Below are 17,340 nucleotides of genomic sequence, written 5' to 3'. Positions count from 1 at the left end.
ACTCCTGAGGGCTGGGGAAGCCACTCCACTGCTACCAGCCATGGCAGCACAGCTGGGATGGAGGGGTGGCCCTGTGGCAGCTGGCCCCAGCCAGGAAGATGGCCCTGTGGCAGCTAGCCCCAGCCAGGGGTGGGGGCGGGGGCATTGCCTTGCAGCAGCTGGCCATAGCCAGGGATCTGCCCCACAGCAGCCAGCCCCATGGCACCCAGCCCAGCAGCTGCCCTGAGGGAGGGTTTGTAAAGTGTGCCAGTTAGCCAACTTTTGGATAAAAGTTGTGTTACTGCAATGTTTGTCAAACTGAAAGGCTTTTTACTTTTAAGTTAACAGTAAAAGATGGGGAGGGAGAGGTCAGTGATTTGAGCATTGGCCTGCTAAAGCCACGGTTTTGAGTTCAGTCCTTGAGGGGATGTGTTTTTCTATCTCAGTTTGCTTTGTTGTTTTTTCATGGTGGCACTTTTTTGGTTCTCTTATTATGTACTTGTAATTTGGGGTATATATTTAAGATGAGCCTCTATTAGGGTGTCTTTAAAAGTTTCCATGCAGGTTTCAGGGATTTCACTTTAGGCCCCGTATCTTTTAATTTCTATTTAACTGACATTCTAATTTTTATATAATTCCCCTTGCTGAAATTAAAAGCTGTGGGTTGGGCTGCTGTGGTGTTTTTCTGGCCATAAGGATATGAACTTTAATTATGTTACGGTACTATTATCAAGTGATCCATGTATATTCATTTCTTGGACCAGCTCCTCTGCTACTCTTTGGTCTAAATCAAGAATTGTGTCTCCTTTTGTGGTGTTCCTGAACTAGCTGCTCGAAGAAGCAGTCATTTAAGGTGTCAAGAAGAAACTTAATTTCTGTACCCCATCCTGAGGTGACATGTGCCTAGCCAGTAAGGGGATAGTTGACATTCACATTACTGAGTTTTTAATAGCCTTTCTAATCTCCCTAAGCATTTCCAAGTCACTATCTCTCCTGGTATAGGTGGTCAGTAATATATCCCCACTGCTAAATACTTATTAGTAGAGCATGGAATTAGTATCCTGAGGGATTCTGTGGTACAGTTTAGTTCATTTAAGTTTTCACTTCATTTGGTTCTATGCTGTATTTCACATATAGTGCCACTCCTCCACCAGCTCGTCTTCTGTCTTTCTGATATATTTTGTGCCCTGCTTTTAGTGTCTCAGTGATTATCCTCATTCCACCAAGTTTCTGTAGTGTCTATTATAGCAATATCCTAATTTAATATGAGGCACTCTAGTTCATCCATCTTATTTAGACTTCTCTCGTTGGCGTATGCATGCTTCAAAAACTTGTAATTTTAGTTGTCTGTTAGTCATGTATTTATTGGCTGTATCCTAGTGCATCACCACAAGGTGGCAAAGTTAACATTAGCATGTGAAACCATAACTTTTAGCATTTGCTAAATTTGAGGCTTTTAAACATTCAACCTTAATGTTTTAAGTAACAAAAGGCCAAATCCTGCCTTTCTCTTAAATGGGTGCACATGCTGGGTAGTATAAGAAGCTCTCATTCCTCTCCTTGTTTCTCCTTCATAATTGTCTGACAAAATAATTGTCTCTGTGCTTTTGAAAACACTCTCACATTTTACTGCCAGTTGCATCTTGCCAAGGTCAAGCAGTAGCTCTCAATCCATTGCGCCCCAACCAGCAATGCTTGCTAGCTGTTCAGGGAATGTGAGCTGCTTTCCACAAAGGAGTGTAGACATCTTCTGGAGCTCAGTGTGCTATTCCACCTCCCAATCCCCCTCCAACCTCCCCATCTTTGCTTGCTAGACACTGACACTTGACTGTAGATGTCTAAGGAGGTGCAGTGCACAGCACTGAGGAGAAAACTAGCGGATGTTGCCAGACTTAAGAACTGTTGGGCTGTATTTGTTCCCCTTTGTTTCCTGTGTTTTTTATAGAGGGGACCCCTCCATCTTTGCCAATCTGCTGCTTAGTAGACAAAATATACAGAGCCTTTGGGCTTGTTTACAGTTACCACGAAATTGATTTCCCAGGGATTGATGTAGTGGATCTAGTAAGGATGCATTAAATTGACTACTGATCACTCTCCTGTTGACACGAGCACTCCATGGGCTCGCAAGAGTAAGGGAAGTCAATGGGAGAATGTTTCCCATCAACTCCCTGCAGTGCAGATGCTGCAGTATATTGAACTAAGTAACATTGACTTCAGCTGTGCTATTCTTGCATCTGGACTTGCACAACTTAGATCAGCTTTACCTCCCTAACGAACACTTGCTCTTTGAAAAAGTTATGGGGACAGTTGGAGAAAAAAAGGGAAGCTGATATGGAACTCTGTCTTCCATTCTGTGCCGACTGGCTCTTTCCTATATGCAGATCCGCATGTCCTTATAATTCACTTGTCTTCATTATTGATGCTTTCTCCTGTTCTGTCAGCAGCATTGTGATAGTAGTTTAGCTGTTTCAGTGTTGTTTCTGGTCTGTTTTACTTGCATATTCCAGTGCACTGGTACAATGCTGTAATATGTGGGATCCCAATACTGAATGCAAAACTACCTTCTCTGTTTCCACTGAAATGAAAAACAATTTATAGCATCATCTTCTGACCTCTAAACTGTGCAAAACACTATTCTTCACTATCCCTGGATTTGAGGCTGGTTTGGGCATATGCTGTCCCTTTTTCTCTCCTAACATATCATGTGGTTTTGAAAAGAAATTTCAGACCTATCCCTTCTTTTATAAATTGTCTCTGCTGTTTGTTGTGGCATCTAATTTTCATAAAGCTTTTAAATATATCTTTTTTTTGCATTTTATTATTTGCAAACTTTTCTTCCTTGCTTCTGGTTTCTGTTAGGAAGACATTCTTTGAGAGTCTGCTGCATGCTGTAAGACACAGCAAAACACAGCATTATATTCCAGCTCACCGCCTCCATTGCAAGGGCAGACAGGTGGTGATGTCCTGTCACCATGACTACATGCAGCCCTCAGAGCTCTGATGATTCTGAGTCGCTGTGGGAGGGGCATCTGGCTATACTAACACTACCTGTGGGGCATTTCACATTAGTTGCACTGTATGGCTACGTCTACACGTGCACCCAACTTCGAAATAGCTTATTTCGATGTTGCGACATCGAAATAGGCTATTTCGATGAATAACGTCTACACGTCCTCCAGGGCTGGCAACGTCGATGTTCAACTTCGACGTTGCTCAGCCCAACATCGAAATAGGCACAGCGAGGGAACGTCTACACACCAAAGTAGCACACATCGAAATAAGGGAGCCAGGCACAGCTGCAGACAGGGTCACGGGGCGGACTCAACAGCAAGTCGCTCCCTTAAAGGGCCCCTCCCAGACACACTTTCATTAAACAGTGCAAGATACACAGAGCCAACAACTAGTTGCAGACCCTGTATATGCAGCACGGACCCCCAGCTGCAGCAGCAGCAGCCAGAAGCCCTGGGCTAAGGGCTGCTGCCCACGGTGACCACAGAGCCCCGCAAGGGCTGGAGAGAGAGTATCTCTCAACCCCCCAGCTGATGGCCGCCATGGAGGACCCCGCTATTTCGATGTTGCGGGACGCGGATCGTCTACACGTCCCTACTTCGATGTTGAACGTCGAAGTAGGGCGCTATTCCCATCCCCTCATGGGGTTAGCGACTTCGACGTCTCGCCGCCTAACGTCGATTTCAACTTCGAAATAGCGCCCAACACGTGTAGACGTGACGGGCGCTATTTCGAAGTTACTGCCGCTACTTCGAAGTAGCGTGCACGTGTAGATGCAGCTTATGAGTCTGACCTACAGTGTGAGTGTGTGTTCTTCTGAGGTAACTTTATGTAAGAGTGAGAATAAGAATGCATCATTTCAAGAAGGAAGCAATGGAACCTTGTCTGTCAGCATTCTTGTGTTTTGGTACCACTGCAGCTGGACTTCTATCCCTAGTGCTCAGAAAATGAGTTATCATAAGCTGTATTCATTTGCTGAGTTTCTTCCCTTTCTTCATTTGCTGAGTTTCTTACACAGATTCCTTGCTGTGCTTACTCAGAAATTTTTAACTGCTGAGAAACATGGCTTCTTGGTTCCTCAGCCAGAACCCTGTGACAAGACACAGCTCAATTGCTAGTTTTGATTAGAAATGTTTGTTTGAAATGATATCAAAACATAAAAACACCAGTGAAAAAGTCAACAGATTCTCTTCTCCAAACAGACAAGCTTGCAAGCCAAAAGAGGAAAGAGCCAGAAAATGATGCAAAATTTTGATGGTAAATTTCAGCTAGCACCTTTTAATAAACACAGATATTATAGAATTGAACGAGCTTGTGCTTGGGGATGAGTCCCTTGTGCTTTTTCCTATTCTTTAGGCCTTTTGATATCCTTTAAGAGATTCCTCCACAGTGTGTCTCCTGTGTCCCTGAGCATAGTGGGTCTTCACTGGCAGTTGTAACAGAAGTATCAGAATGGACCTAACAAGAACCAGGCAAGTATAATGTGTTATTGTATTTGTGGTATTGTATTTGATTCCATCCAAACTTTACTATCTTTTTATCTTTTTGTCAGTCTAGTCTGCTGTTGTTTCTGAGTTGTCTAATACTGTGATATGTAAGAATCAAACAATTCATGAATTCATAGATTATAAAACTAGAAAAAGTGATCTGGACTTTGTGTTTTTCTGTATTCCAGAAGATGACATGCTTAGCACTGTGCTTTGGCAAGAACTCAGTAATGACTTAGAAGGAAGAGTGCCACCTAGTGAATTACCAGTCCTTTTAAACTGGTGGTGTCTTGCCTTCTTTAAACTTATGAGATCTGATGTGATCACAGCTATTGCAGCAGAACACGTGTTGGCTGCGTTCTCCTACTTCTCCCAGTTCTGCTTGGGGGGATTCACTCTTTGTATCTGTACAGGAACAGTTCTCAGCTACAGAAGGATAGGTTCTGTGGAGGGGTGAGGAAAAAGACACAAACTAGGAGAAGGACGATCAAAATGGAAAATAGTGTAGACTTAAAAATGGAAGAGGACCAACCACTTAGGACAAAACAGAAAGACGAGACTAACTTATGACTCATGCTAGACCACAAGGTAAGTATGAGTCAACAATGTGACACTGCTGCAAAAAATGCAAACGTGACCAAAACATGAGAAGTAATTCTTCCACTCTACTCTGTGCTGATTAGGCCTCAGTTAGAGTAATGCATCCAATTCTGGGCACCACATTTTAGGAGAGATGTGGAGAAACTGGAGAGGATCCAGAGAAGAACAACTAAAATGATTGAAGGTCTAGACAATATGACCTGCAAGAGAAGATTAAAAGAATTGGGTTTTGTTTAGTTTGGAAAAGAGAAGACTGAGAAGGGACATGATAGCAGTTTCAGCTTCTGAAAAGGGGGTTACAAGGAGGAGGGAGAAAAATTATTCTCCTTAACCTCTAATGATAGGTCAAGGAGCAATGGGCTTAAACTGCAGCAAGGGCGGTTTACATTAGATATTAGGAAAAAATTCCTAGCTGTCAGGGTGGTTAAACACTGCAATAAGTTACCTAGGGAGGTTGTGGAATCTCCAGCCCTGGAGATATTTAAGAGCATGTTAGATGACACCTATTGGGGATGATCTAGATGGTGTTTGGTCCTGCCAAGAGGGCAGGGAACTGGACTCGATGACCTCTTGAGGTCCCTTCTATTTCTAGTGTTCAGTGATTCTATGAATTAGCCAATACTGTTGAATTATGACAGACAGGAGAGCAAACATTCCTTAAGATAGGGATTGCTAGTGACTTGGCATAGAGACTTGGTCTGTAGAGCTGTGTGCCCACTGACAGGAGCAGCAGTGTTGGACAGTTGAGGTGTGTGTGTTCATCCATACCTAACTTTATCTCTCTCTTCCTTGCCCCCTCCATCCTATTTGGATCTTTAAAGGCTCCTGGTGGAGCTGATTATTGTTGCTGATTATTGTTTGGTGAATTATTGTTTGCACTAAGGAATTTAACCCAAGCCTACATAGCAAGTTTATTATACATCAGCAGGGAAAGGGATACTTTAAGCACATAGACCCTATGTTTGACACAGCAGTGCTCTAGTAACTATATGTTCCCTTGAGCGAGCCTCTCTTTCCAGACATACACAGACAGATCTTCAGTTAGTCACACACGGTGCCTGCCTGGCAAACAGGGAAGATGGTTATCAGTCTACAGACCACTCCTCTTCTCGCTTTTTCCTCTCTGGTCTGGTCTGGTCTGCTCCCCCGCAAGCAAGGCCTTGGTGGCCTTGAAAGCCCTTTGGTTCACAGTCCCAGAATGCAGTGTCACTAACTTCTTGGAGTGGTCAAAATCGGGAACCTCCAGCACCAACTAAGCTAATTTGTTTGGTTCTTTATTCTTATACTACCCTTCTCCCAAAGGAGTCACATGTCTTTAAAGCCTCCTCAATGGGCGCATAATTATAAATTTTTACCTAGTTAGTTTTTTAGAAGGGGCTAGGAGGGGCAATACTCATAATCACCCCATGTCTATGCATTCATCAATCATTCACTCTGGCTTTTGCATGATATCCTTAAAGTCATGAAGTCATTTTGACCACTCAGCTTGGTCTCCATGATGGAACTTTACTGATATGATACTTACTTTTGCAGGGGCCCATATTTACTGATCAGTGCATCCAGTACTGGTATGCAGTCCAATCCACTTGCCAGTTTGCTCTGGTTCAGGAGTGAGCAAACTTTTTGAATCCCACTTTTTTCCTCTTCAATTAGAAAGGGCCTCCCAGTGGCTCCAGAAGTGATCAGAGGTCTCCCAGAAGTAACATGCTGTGTTCCCATGGAGGCTGCAGAATATCTATGGTTTCAAATCCTGTGGGCAAGTCACCCAAAATGTAAATAACAGTAAGGTTGGAATAAAATCATTTCCCTAATTTCTGCACAAGCTCTGCAGCACATGAATTAAGGACGTGACTGGTGCAGGTGGGACATGTTCAGCAACATGCTTTCTACACATCAAGTGCTCATTAAAGTAGCACACAGTATTCCTTTCTAGAGCTACTCTGCCAACATAGGTTACTGAGAGGAATATTCTGCCACCCTGCTGACCAGTGTAACTGGGATACCAAGGATCTAGTCTATGATGCCCACAGAGACAAGCCCACCACTATTTGTGGGTCTGCTGTGTGCTACTCCAAACAACATTCCTTACTCTTTCCATTTCCTTTTGTGACAATATTCTACATTTAGTGACAAATAGAGATGCCTAGATGAAGGGGCCAGGAGGGGCAGAGAACTTTCAATTCACCCTTCACTTTGCATATTTTCTGTTGTGTTACCAGACCTGTCTGTGCTTTGATTGGAGACATAATATATGGCCTTTAGTATAGAGGAGCAATGAAAAGCTGTTAACTTTTTCTACACCAATTTCCTGTTTCCCTCATGCTATGCTCTTACCATTAGATCAAGCCAGAGATGTGTAAAGCATGCATTAAGGTGTAAGTGCTCCATGCAGGGTGCGTCTACAGTAGCTGGCTACTTCGAAGTAGCTGGCACGTTGAAATAGCATGCCTCGCGTCTACACGCGCCATGCACTATTTCGATGTTGAAATTGACGTTAGGTGAGACGTCAAAATCGCTATTCCTATCCTTCGCGTTCAACGTCAAAGTAGGGTGTGTGTAGACAATCCTCATCCTGCTACATCGAAATAGCAGGGTCCTCCACGGCAGCCATCAACTGAGGGGTTGAGAGACACTCTGTCCAGCCCCTGTGGGGCTCTGTGGTCACCATGTGCAGTAGCCTTTAGCCCAGGGCTTCTGACTGCTGCTGCTGCTGCTGCTGCAGCTGGGGGTTCATGCTGTGTGCCTGGGGTCTGCAACTTGTCATTGGCTCTGTGGACTTCGTGCTGTGCAGGCCGAGTGTGTCTGGGAGGGGCCCTTTAAGGGAGTGGCTTGCTGTTGCCCCAGAAGGGCTCGTCCAGCCTGTGACCCCAGCTGCAGGCTTTGCTGCCCCTTATTTCAAGGAGGAGTGCTTGTGTGTGTGGATGCTCTGCATTTCCTTCTGGGGCGGCTCCTTTCGACGTTCCCCATCGCTACTTCGACGCTGAACATCGGTGGCACCAACCCTGGAGGATGTGTAGATGATACGCGTTGAAGAAGCCTATTTCGATGTTCTTACGTCGAAATAGGCTACTTCGACGTAGTGTGCTAGTGTAGAAGTAGCTGCAGAGTCCTAAAGTGAATCCCACAGCCGCCAACTCTCTGTACCTGAAGGATAAAAACAAATGGGATTAAGTGCAAATGTTTGTGGTTTATGACCTCAGTCAAGCAATTTTTGTTTTTCCACCAGAGAAGGCAAGAGCAGAAACATATATGATAGCTGTGTGGAATTATTATTGATAAAGTTTTGCAGTTTGGTATGTAACTTTATATGTGGGACGACAGCTCCTGCCACATTACTTACATGGCTCTTGGAGTTACATAAGATAGGTTTCTCTGTGTTAGGCCCATTGACTAGCCTGACCCAATTTTCATTAGGAGAACCAATTCCATCTGTTAAGAATTTACAGAGCTTTCATACCTTGAGCTAAGCATGTACCTGGGAACATGTCTTTTAAACACAAGCCTGTGATTTTCCATTTTGTGAGGATGAAGGAATGTCCAGTTGCTTATTGGTGCTAGAAGTACTGAAATGGTAACAAATTTGCCACATCATAAAATCATGTGTTGTAGATTGTCAGTATCCCATAGGGGTTGTCAAGAAAAGCATGTAGTGTTGCAGAATAACAAAAACACAGTGTCAAAACTAGTAATTTAGTGGTTTGCAAATAACAGATGTCCTGAGATTCTTCTTGTAGAATGCGAATATTTCAAATTAGAACTAGGTATAACTGTTTAGGCTGACTGTATTTTTTCCTCCTTACCCCCTAACTATGTATGGCTGTAGAAAAACTTAAAATAGCATTGGTTATACTGGAAAATGTACTTAAGTGTAGAGTGCTTGGAATGGCTGGTATAAATTGTTCATTATATGTCTTTTCTTATATGCATCAACTGCAGTTTGTGCTGCAGAGGTGCACGTGATTTTCCTTCTCTCCTGAGAAATGCTGAAGTGCTTGAGTTTACTTAGATTACTGCAATACTATTTACTTCCTTAGATTAAGATTCATACTGCAATGTATTACATAGCAAGAGGACTGAAGTGTCTAATGTTGTAAGTGAGGGAGAATATTCTCTGCATCACAAAGATAAAATATACATGTGCTCTATGACATGGTAGAAATAGATCAATGTACATTCACACCATCCTCCACTGAAATTGATGTTAAGTGTGACAAGCTGGTAAAAAACATGCACTTCCACTGTTATATATATTATGTATAATTGTTATGAATTTAGTTTCTTATTGGCTAGCAAATTTTTCATAGCCCTATCCTGATCTTTTCTATTATGTCCACTAGTATTTGCTGAACAGTTTGAAGATGATGGGTTCTTTGAATTGTTTGTTAAACTGGGTATCTTAATCACAGCTGCTCTGTGAAGCTCCATCACTGTCTTTTACCATGTCCTTAGCTTCTTGATTTTCCTGTAGTTGTGACTAGTTGTGGTGGAGGGTCCTTGTGAATGAGAGGGGTAGTGAGATGAGTAAAGAATACTTGTGGTTTACTGGGTCTGTGTATGGATGGCCAGCCTTCAATTACATAAATGTAGGGGAATAAAAAGGCTCTATGTTTGGGGTCTTTGCTGCTCTACAAGACAAACTCACTAGGTTGTAGCTGGCTTTCAGTGTCCCTCATCTGCATGTGTGGCTCTCACTAACACCACAGTTTCTGCCCTTCTCTCAGAAGCTTTTATTTATTGTGCACCTAGAGACCTGCTCCAAACATGCCAATCCCAGTTAAGTAAGAGCATTGGAGGAAGGTGAGAAAGAATAGGTTTGATTTGGATTGCAGGGAAGAAGGAATGGGTTTGGATGTACATATACACAACATCTATCAGATGTCTCATTTTGGTAGCATTCTGACAATTTCATAGACAGTGAGTGCTCAGACTGCTTGAGCCTACCATCCCAGTCCTCATAGAATGCACAGCAGCATAGAACTGTTCAGGCGTTGTTTCAATATATGATCATTTCAGATTTTGGTCTGCATAGAATTACTTTGCATAAGTAATAATTTCCATTATAAGTGTTCATATGAAAATGTGTAATAAAAGGTTATTATACATCATATTTTTTTCAATCTTCTTATTTAAGCCTTGTACTCCAGGTGAAGCAAAGGTCATCTACAGGTCTTCTCCATTTCAGTCCACCTTGGGACAAAACTTCTAGCTGACCCCAGGAGTACATCTGTTGTTGTCCTTTAATATCAGTAGATTTTCTCTATGTTGTCAGAGGTCTTCCTCTTTTGTGTTTTCCTTGTGGGTTCCATCTGAGAGCTTGATGGACTATACTAGGTGATGGTTTTCTCTGAGTATGCCTAGCCATCCCCACTTTCTTATCTTGGTTGGAATGTCCTGCTGTGTTCCAAAACTCCTTGTTTGTGATGAAGTCTTGCCATTTGATGAAAGGATCTACCTCAGGCAACTACAATCTACTTTCAATATAGTAAAACATATCTACAGTAAAGATGTTAAAATATATTGGGCACTGCAGCACTAATCATCTGTCAGATTTTGTTTTGCACAGATTTTGTATATGAGCAACTGCATGCCAAAGAGTATTTGAAACTACCTTGTAAAATAATTTCAAATATCAATGGCTTGATGGGTGTCTTCCCTCTAAGGCTGACTGCAGTATTGTTCTGTCTCTCTCTATATATTTGTCAAATGCAGTTCATTACTGACTGTAACCAACCAGGCTTGGGTTCCCCAGAAATGAGGCTGCACCCAGAAGGCGCGTGCTATATTTGGTTTATGGAAAGCGCGTGACACCCGTGACGGGAGCCCCGGAGACGCCGCAGTCACCAGTGGGGGAAAACCCGACGTGTCAGAGCTTCGCTCGGGGAGAGGCTCTGTAACAGGCCTCCTAACACTAGCTGATAAAGCTCAACTCATTAACATAAGATTGCCTAAAATTGCCTGTGCATTCCTATCACTATCTCCTGTGGCCTACTGCCGGCGTAGCCTTGAATTCTTGGCAAGCGCGCCTTGTTCTGCAGTAGTTCCCATAGCAGGGTTAGTTATTTTGCAGCTTTTCACCTTGCACAGACTGGTCTGTTTAGATTCTCCTGAGGGTTCACAGAGGGGTCAGACTGCACACTCAACCGTTACAATGTCTTCTCGCACCCTACACTGACTTAATGAGACAAGACCCTTAACAATTATAAAACCCTCAGGCCAAGCCACAGGGGCTCATCCAGCCAATGTTACACATAAATAACTTTTGCAGAAAGTCAGTTTAATTCTACAGATTACCTTCATTCCTCTGGCCCCTGAATTTGAAATAAATTTCAGGTTTTGGAGCAGGAGTTCCTGTTGTACATTCATGTGAATTGTGCCTGTCAAATACTCTTGAAGGGTCATATCAAGACATTTTACCAGATTTGATAGGAAGTTAGGTTTCCATCACTATTAAGCCACTAGGTCTCTTCATTAGTTTGCAGAGGATGTAAAGTAGAGTTTACGGTCTTATTCCACCTTGCAAGGGTAGGCCTTAATTCTGTGTTCTTCTGAACATTCAAGAGAGGATTGGTGCTTTTTGCAATATCCTATTATTTCTCCACTATAGTTATATTATATGCCCAAACTTCCAGGAAATTTAAGAAAGATCACTTGCTTTCATTTTGTGTTTGAAAGATAACAGGTAAATGTCCAAACCATTCTATCCTCATCTTGAAGTTAAGAAACAAGTTTATAAATCCAAAATGTTTCAGGCAGATAGGACAGTGTTTCTAGCAGTCTGTTCTAGCAACTTCCTCGCTTCCATGGACCATCAAGATAGGAACTTCCAAGTGTCTCTAGATCTGTGGCACCCGAAGCTCTCGGGATATATTTGTGAATCATTTCTTCTAATATGTTGCTTCTCTCTAGGTTTGGCCTGCCTTTCTTGAAGTCTTTCCTGATGATGATGATGATGATTGATGTTCAATAGAAGATTCCCTAAAGGGAAAGAAGGTATCAGTTTTTGCTCTGTTTATAGGATTGGTCAGTACTTGTTTCCTCTACAGATGTGACCCTCTTGTGTTCCAATATCTCACATAACGCTGCATGAATTTATCTTACATACCACCTTTGAATATGGTTTATATCACCATAGGAAAGGATGACATTCCCTCCCAAAGATGGGATCTAGAGCATCCATTAAATTAGCTGTTCTTCTTTGAGTGATTGCTCATGTGCATTCCAAGTTGGGTGTGTGCTGGCACATGCCCAGCTGCAAGAAGCTTTTTGCCCTAGCCAGTAGCCATAGTATCGGTGTGGTGCCTCCTGGAGTGGTGCCGATATGGTGACCAATATATGCATCACTCGTGATGCCCCCCACTCAGCTCCTTTTTGCCGGCTATTCCGACAGTGGGGAAGGTGGGAGGGTTTTGGAACTGACATGAGCAAAACATCTCAAAGAACACTAGTTACAGAACAGGTAACTGTATTTTTTTCTTCACTTGCAGCTGTGTGCTAAGAGAGTTCTGTTATTTTTTTATTTAAACAGTGTATTTTGGCTCTAGACCATCTCAGATGTTGCTAAATCTCATCGGCTGTGTCTACCCTAGCCCAAAACTTCGAAATGGCTATACAAATGGCCATTTCGAAGTTTACTAATGAAGCGCTGAATTCACCACCATTTCGAAGTTTACTAATGAAGCCACCACGCGGCTCGTCCAGATGGGTCTCCTTTTCGAAAGGGCAGATAGAAATAAGGGGATTTCAAAGTTGCCGGGTCCTTTTGAAAAGGAGCCCCATCTGGGTGAGCTGCGCAGGGGTGAGTGGCAGCAAAGTCAAAGTGCCACAGCTGCCCGCATTCTAATGAGGCGCTGAATATGTATTTCAGCGCTTCATCAGTAAACATCGAAATGACCATTTGCATGGCCATTTTGAAGTTTTGGGCTAGTATAGATGTAGCCATCCTGTTGGAAAACTTTACCTATCACCCACACAACACCTCTTACAAACCAGAGTACCACAGACTTCTGCTAGATGATCTTTGGACACTTTGACGTTTGATGTTAGGCTTAAGTATAGATGTGAGGAGAATGGTAATCTGTGAATGGGGGAACACAACTTGAGAGGTCCCACTGCAGTGCAAATGAGGAGAGGTGGAGAAGAAGAAGAGTGGCAAAAACTGCCCTTCAACCATCCAACAGCTACCAACACCTGCCCCTTCTGTGCTAAGACCGGCAGCTCCAGAATCAGACTGGTCAACTGTCAACAGATGCATAAATAGGAGCATGATATGAAAACATTCTACTCTTGTGACAATTTCCCCTGTCAGCCCCTGTGGGTCCCTGCACTTCCTGGTGGTTCTCTCTTGTGCCTCAGAGACTCACGGAGATTCCTTATCTGCCCAAGTATTTCCAGAGGCAGGCGTCTCCGCTTAGCGAGCCATCCTCATCATAGACAAGTCCAGAATGGGGAGGATAAAGCAAGTCCCCTTGCAGGCCCTCGTCTGCTCCAGTGGAGTAACCCTCTGGAGTAGGGTAGGGGGAGTCCAGACCCACCCTCTACCCTGGACTCCGGCCCAGGGTCCCTAAGAGGACAAGAGGTAACTGGCAGGGCTTTCACCCCTGCCCCAATGTAGCAGCCTCACCCTGGGCCACTTCACCCACCACTTCCCCGTGGTACCTTCTTGCTCTGCTCTCCTCCAGCTTTCTCTCCAGTGCACCTTTCAAATATTTTCCCTCCGCTACCAGGCAGGGAGCTTTTTATAAGGAGTCCAGGGCTTCAGCTGGCCATGAGTGCTGATTAGACTCACCTGTGGCTGACTCCTAACGAGGCCCCAGCCGCCTGGCCTAATTGGGTTTACTCAGGGAACAAGAAAGCATTAGCCCCCCACCACACGGCATACCTGCCTTCTATCAGGCTCCTGCAGCCTACAGGCAGCAGTCTGCCACATCTTTATTGAGAGACTGTCAAGAGACAAGAGGACTTGATATTCACTCGTGAGGAAAAATCACTGAGAGAGTAGCAGCATTGCCTATTAGCAATACTGTACTACTGCCAGTGCTAATTTTCAAATTAGGCTAGGGAATGGGGACAAAAATGGTGATAATGACAGGTTACCACCTACTGGCCTAGGACTGTGTCTGAATGTCCAGCAGATGAGTAACAATGCTATATGAGTTAGATGGTATTATTGATTATTGACCTCTCAGCGGAGGCTGTTGAAGCTACTGATCGTTTGGTGCTGCTGGCATGTAAGCACAGGAAGAATAATTTTTGATGGCTTCTCTCACAAGTGTTAAACTCATTACATTTTTGGAATCCTACGAAGTAGAAGAAGTTCACTGTATACTTTAATATCCATCTTATGTTTAAGATTAAGTCTTCCAGACTAAGGTTATGAGATGCCTCTGTAGAGGAACTTTGTTTATTTATATGCCTAAGCCTGCCAGAAGTTGTATATTGTGTATCTTTACTTCTGTGGGGTTTGGTTCCTCAAGTGTAGGTTTTGACTTTATAAATACCTTCTTGTTCATGGGTGATTAGATGATGAGATCCTACCAGTTCCAAGTTCATAGTGATAGAGAGTGTGGAAAAAAGGATTTAGTAGCTGCTGCTGATTATTCTGCATTTCAGTTTAGACAGTCTTTAAGGATTCACACAAAGAATTGTACAACAGGCTTTGTTCACTGGCGTTAAAATCATAGAACACTAGAACTGGAAGGGACCTCAAGAGGTCATCAAGCCCAGTTCCCTGCCCTCTTGGCAGGACCAAACACCATCTAGATCATTCCCAACAGGTGGCTATCTAACCTGCTCTTAAATACCTCCAGGGCTGGAGATTCCACAACCTCCCTAGGTAACTTATTCCAGTGTTTAATCACCCTGACAGTTAGGAAGTTTTTCCTAATGTCTAATTCTAAACCTCCCTTGCTGCAGTTTAAGCCCATTGCTCCTTGTCCTATTCTCAGAAGCCAAGGAGAACAATGTTTCTCCCTCTTCCTTGTATCCCTCTTTGAGGTACTTGAAAATCATTTTTAAATTGCACTTTGATTTGCCTATTCTTTAGTCTTGCTATCATGAGAACTTTTTGTGGAAATTAAGTTGTAAACGAAGAAGAGGAAAAGATCCATAAATTAAAGATTCCCCAGGGTTGGGAAGAAAGCTTGATCTGGAATGTAGGAGCATCTGTACCAGATAGCAAACTCTACTCGCTATATTCCTATTTATGAGAATTAAAAAAAATCAGTAAGTCATATAATTTAAACTATGGTCATTATAACTTTTCTGTTGAGAATAACTTTATATGACATAAATCAGGGTAAAATATGTTTTTCGTTTAATAAGCGAGGGATGACTTTACAGGATTTTTTTCACTTTTGAATTATTCCCCATTCTCGTTGGCAGAGGGAACCTACTACCCTACACAACCATTTCCATATTGATGCATAAAGCATGTTTTAGCAATTAGATAATGCCAGGGTTGCTAACCCAACAGGAATTTAAAGATTCAGTTTTAAATAAATGTTATGTCATGTGATAAAACCTCCAGGAATACATCCAGCCAAAATTCGTAACCCGACCAGAGTAGGGTGTTATGGACACATCAACATTAAAGGAAGTACTAATTGTATTATAAGAAGGTTCTTACAGGTTTCCCAAATGTAATTACAGAGAGGAAGCCGTGCTAGTCTATACACTGTCAAAACAAAAAGCAGTCAAGTAGCACTTTAAAGACTAGCAAAATAGTTTATTAGGTGAGCTTTCGTGGGACAGACCCACTTTTTCAGATCATAGCCAGACCAGAACAGACTCAATATTTGCCCTATTTAAGGCAAATATTGAGTCTGTTCTGGTCTGGCTATAGTCTGAAGAAGTGGGTCTGTCCCACGAAAGCTCACCTAATAAACTATTTTGCTAGTCTTTAAAGTGCTACTTGACTGCTTTTTGTTTCCAAATGTAATTGTTTAACTTAAAAATTTCTAACCTAGTTCTCCTCGTTGTGTTCCGTTTGGGCTTTTAGTTTTTGGTTTTAAATTTTCAGGAAAACCTGTCCAGCCACTCCATGAATGAAATTGGGGAAAAGGAGGTAAATTAGCCAGTTTAAAATGTTTCCTTGAACCCTTTTAGCATGTCCCAACTTGGAATATGTACTTGAAATTTGTCAGAAAGCGGGCTGTGGGGTAAAGTAGATGCCTTGTGTTGTCCCTGTTAAATCTGTTGGCTGTCAATTAATGGATGTCCACAGAGCTCAGCAATGTAGCAGCAAGAGAGGATAACTTCACTGGTGATCTTGGCAATAAATTTTCTTTAAACATATATTCAGTTTATTAGTTATGCAGTATACATTTTTATGATTTGTAAAGATGGGTCTGAGCATTCCTTATCAATAGCTGTCCCTTTCCTTTCTTTAAATAATAAAAGCACACAGGCAAAGAAAGTAAATACAATAAAAAATGAAATCTTTATTTTTGGTTTGATTATAATGTAGTTTATGTTCTTTATGGTAACAGCAATTTCCTGCATGCAGTTCACCAACACATTACAAGTCATAAGCTTTAGTAAAGAGTTTACTTTTAATTTTAGCTTGTGTATGAAACACAAAATATCCTGATCTTGATTATATAAGTGTGCCATTTTATTCCCAGAAAAAATTGTGGATCCCATATTGTATTTAGAACAGTTCTAGCATAGCATGAACCAAAAAGATTAAGAATAATCTATGTAAAGAAACACTGGAAAAATAGCAAGGATTCCATGAACAAAAAGGACTATCTCGAAATATATGATGCAACCAGTGCTAGAAATCCAAATATCCTCTTTCACTTCCACTCACCAGCTATAACTATTAGGAAGCAAATAAATTTGGTATCTAGTTTTACACAAAATATTTCACATTGAAATGTTTGCAAATACATTAAAACAAAGTAACTTACAATACTCACCATTTTCTTTATTTCATACATTGTGAAGTTTGCCATTGAAACTTACCATGGACAGAAACTAAACAAGTGACTGAGGAAGATAACTTAAGAAATAATTACATGAACTGATGACAGTTTTCTTATGTACAAAAATGCTGCCAAGTAATATGATTTATTTTTATATTATTTATATATGCTAACCACATTTTCCACAGGATAAGCAGTTTGAAGTTGGTCCTATACAGTTTTGGCTCTACAGCAAATAGTAGCCATTTAAAATGCAAAACTAAAGAAGCTGGTATATAAATTGCAAACTATTGCTTAATGATATGAAGGAATGAGGTCCGGTTGAACAACTGAATTGATTT

At 42.1% G+C, this 17,340-nt stretch overlaps 1 long non-coding RNA gene across 1 annotated transcript in view; it reads left to right on the top strand.

Moving 5' to 3' along the window:
* The window catches only part of LOC142017175 (uncharacterized), a 33,632-nt gene that overhangs the window by 15,042 nt on the left and 1,250 nt on the right, over positions 1-17,340 (top strand). Inside the window, exon 2 of the long non-coding RNA XR_012646475.1 lies at positions 11,982-12,065. This is a non-coding gene — a long non-coding RNA (uncharacterized LOC142017175). The remainder of the gene's footprint in view (positions 1-11,981; positions 12,066-17,340) is intronic.

Source organism: Carettochelys insculpta, chromosome 8 (genome assembly GCF_033958435.1).
Source record: "Carettochelys insculpta isolate YL-2023 chromosome 8, ASM3395843v1, whole genome shotgun sequence".
Lineage (NCBI taxonomy): Eukaryota > Metazoa > Chordata > Testudines > Carettochelyidae > Carettochelys > Carettochelys insculpta.
Note: the sequence above shows the minus strand (reverse complement) of the source record. Positions and strands in the feature narration are given on the sequence as shown.